Source organism: Equus quagga, chromosome 1 (genome assembly GCF_021613505.1).
Source record: "Equus quagga isolate Etosha38 chromosome 1, UCLA_HA_Equagga_1.0, whole genome shotgun sequence".
Taxonomy (NCBI): domain Eukaryota; kingdom Metazoa; phylum Chordata; class Mammalia; order Perissodactyla; family Equidae; genus Equus; species Equus quagga.
Window position 1 is genome coordinate 56,581,023 of NC_060267.1, and position 3,825 is coordinate 56,584,847.

At 38.9% G+C, this 3,825-nt stretch overlaps 1 long non-coding RNA gene across 1 annotated transcript; it reads right to left on the reverse strand.

Annotated features, from left to right (window-relative positions):
- Positions 1 to 343: 343 nt before the first annotated feature.
- LOC124234909 (uncharacterized) lies at positions 344 to 3,516 on the reverse strand. The gene is made up of 3 exons (XR_006887436.1): positions 3,245 to 3,516; positions 1,848 to 2,010; positions 344 to 807 (listed from the first exon to the last, which is right to left on the reverse strand). It is a non-coding gene; the product is annotated as an uncharacterized LOC124234909 (long non-coding RNA).
- Positions 3,517 to 3,825: the final 309 nt, after the last annotated feature.

Here is a 3,825-nt window from a genome sequence, read left to right on the forward strand (position 1 = left end):
TATCCGGTACTAGTCTCATGGGATCACCATCGTATATGCAGTCCCTCATCCATCAAAACGTTGGTATGTGGCACATGACTATTTGATATCAGTTTAATTGCAATTAAGTGAGAATACAGGTATTTACATATTTCTCTCTAATTTTGCCATATAGATTACTAGATTATGTTTAAAGCAACAACCACTGAATCTCAACGCTTCAAATTCCAATTAGCTGGCTGCATCTATTTGTTTTACAACGAAGGAGTTCAGAACATGCCACCCCAAAATATGCCGCTTTGGCATATTGATTATTTTGAGCTGAGGGCACTAAGAAACAGCAGGTGCAGGAAGGGCTCTCTGCCCTCTCCCTTTCTACCTAAAAGCAGGTCAAAATTTCCCCTGAGAAAGGTGCCCTCCCTGTATCTTTCTGTACCCTTCCTGTACTCTTCCTGGAAGAGAACTTTTTTTTCTACCAGTTTTATTGATCTAATTGATATTTAAGATTGCATAAGTTTCAGATGTACAACATAATGATTTGATATATGTACGTATTGCAAAATGATCACCACAATGGGTCTAGTTAACGTCCATCACTGAGAAGAACATTAGTATGATCAGAGACTGGAAGTCGAACAAACAAACCTACTAAAGTAACCCTCATCTTCCATTTGTTTCCCCTGTGTATTTCCTAGTCATTGTTCCACAACTAGTCCAAGCCCCTTTGTCTTGTTGCATCCCCACAATTTGTCACTCTTTATGTAAAAAGGTATATAGGCTTTCAGGTCTAATGGCTTCTTTGGGTCTTCATTTTCCTTCTGAAGACTCCTGTGTACACATAAAAATATTAAATACATTTGTATGCTTTCCTCCAGTTAATCTGTCTTATGTCATTTTAATTCTTAGGCCAGCCACAGCACCTAAGATAGCAGAAGGAAGTTTTTCCTCTCCTACAACACGTATATGAGCCAATCACAGGGACTGATTTGACATTTCTTGCTCTTTGTTTTGGTTTATCTTTTTTGTGGTCCATCTCCCATATTGTTCAGATTTTTTTCTCAGTTCTAATGTTTATATTTCAAAAGCTCATAGATACTGGGGGAGAAAAGACGAGTCTAGGCTGGTTTTAAGCATTTTGTAATAATAAAGCTAATTTCCCTTTGTAATTTTTTTTTGAAAAGCCACACAGTTCTTGCAAAGAAGACTACTAATTTTAGTTTTCACTAGCAGAATAATTTGTCTTTTTTTCCTTCTTAAAAATAGCAATCGTGGGGCTGGCCCCGTGGCCAAGTGGTTAAGTTCACGTGCTCTGCTTTGGTGGCCCAGGGTTTCGCCAGTTCAGATCCTGGGCGTGGACATGGCACCACTTGTCAAGCCATGCTGAGGTGGCGTCCCATACAACCAGCAGGACCACAACTACAATATACAACTATGTACTAGGAGGCTTTGGGGAGGAGGGGGGGGAGGGGAGAGAAGGAGAAGAAGAAGAAGAGGAAGAAAAGATTGGCAACAGATGTTAGCTCAGGGCCAATCTTTAAAAAAAAATAGCAATTTTTCTCATTAGAAAAATAATGAAATAATTTCTCTTTTCTTTATAGGAGAAGCAAGAAAAACCAGTTGCAAACTCAAGTTTAAATTCACAATAAGGTCTAGAGTATTTTTTTACCCTTTAGAATTTGAAAGCTGCACTCGATTTGCTTGTCACTTTAGATAAATCTTTAATTCTTATTGGCGATTGACTTGCATATCACAAGAGAGGCTAAGTCTGTTCCCAGAGCAAGCCCAATATTATCATTTCAGCAACATATTGTAGTGTCACTGAAGTCTCATTCTGGGATGGCCACAACTGTATCAGGAATGTTACTCACCCAGCAATGCGTTCTTCTTGTCAACAACATCTGATAATTGTAGAGATGACTACATCAGACCAGCTGTGCCCCAAGACACTGGTGTGTCACTGATGACAAGTGTGGGGAGTAGGGCTGGAAGGGACTCTTCCTGGTGCTGCAGAAGGTGAAGGACTCCACCCTCCTGTGGAGAAGTGTGACACAATAAGAATGTAGACAGCAGAGACTCTAAACATCCGAAGCTGACACTGGAGGACACACAATTTTACTGAAGTGCTCTTGGTTTTTGGACAGATAGTCAGAAGACCATATATAAACATTAGTAGCTGAAGTATAGTAGAAGAGAGGACTGAGAAATCCTTGGAACATTCAGTGGTGACATTTAGGTAACAGATAGAGTGAAGCCAGCCAACGAGGTGGGTGGGACTCATGGGAGTGTCCCTCAGGTCAGGGGTGGTGGAAACTTCCTCATTAGCACAGAACGTGTGAGCATTTTGAGGAAATGATGTGGTTTGTTTCATCATTGTGAGCAACAGGAATTGGCAGTAGTGATCTGAGAATGGTATCAATGTGACAGAGAACCGAGAGGTAAAATCTTGGTGGGAAAATGATAAAGCTCTTTATCACATGTTTTAGCACACAATGAACTGTTTCAGAGGAAACTTCTTAAAACACTTTGTCTTGTCAAAGCAAAATCAGTAACAGAGAAGGATGCAGAAAACCTTTGAGATCTTTGAAGAATCTCTTTTTTAATTGTTTTATTTATACAGCTCTGTCACCTTTAGTAGATTTCTTATTAAGCCTGAGGCTCTATTCTTCTCATCTTTGCCCCATGTGAGTTGCCATACTGGGTCAAATTTGCAATCTGTATTCTGCTTCTGATGCGCTGTGGAAGTGTGTGATTGTCTTCTTTAATTTCAATCTCAAAAGCTTTATGTCTTTAGTTGGAAAAAAATAGAAGTCATTGTAGCTATGTCTTTCACAAATTATGTAAACTTAAAAAAGATCCTTTCTATTTTCAACGTAAACCACTCCCTGAAGGGAATTAGTTCTCTAAATTTAGTCCTTATTATTTTATTTATACTAATTTTATCTCTTTCAAGCTTGAGTGGCCTTAGCTCTAAAATACTAATATTAAAACCATCTTATTCATGTTCTTTATGATTTTAATAACTTTAATCACTTCTTAGAATTTACATTACAGCTAGAGAGTTTTCTATTTTTTTGTTGTTGTTTGTTTTTCCTCATCTGTCAGATTCTAGGCTTTTTGATATGAGATCTATGAAGATTTTCCAGCATCCTTTGTTTTCACTTGCTGTGGTCTGAGGGAAGGACAACAAGCCACGGGCACAGGCGCTCTTGAAAGCTGACGGATTTATTTTAATCAATAACAAGGTTTTGACAGTTAGGGCAATTACCTCCTTCAGAGTGTGATGAATTCCTCTTAGAACTGAATGTGAAGAAAACATTTTTCTACGCCAACCAACTCCTATACTTCCTTTTCACAGAGAATAAGTATCTAACCAAACTGTTCTTGGTTTTTAAGAAGTTAGAGCTCAGCTGAAACTTCACATGTAGAACAGCACTCATTCTTGGTAAATGGACACAGAATTCTACGCTGAAATAGTTTCTGATCTGCCATTACATTGAAAACACGTTAAAAATCGTTCTGAATTGCATATATTTTAAGAGTGGGCTCACATTTGTTTTTTCCAAGTAGTGGGGCATAGGCCATAATACCTTAATAAGGTAATAAAAGGCAAACGCTATTGTTTTGGGCAACAGTTGGCTAATGCTAACTCCTCGGATTTATTTCCGAAGCTTTCAAAGACGATGCCTAGCAATATATTACCCGTTGGCAGAAACACACGATCCACCCTAAATCTCTAAATTTTGGCTTCGGCCCAAGGTGTGTAATCCGTAGCCATAGAGACTCAGAAGAGCGTCCATGAGCCTGGGCTGCCCCTGCCTCTTCTGATTTAAGCTGCTTCCCTTTTCG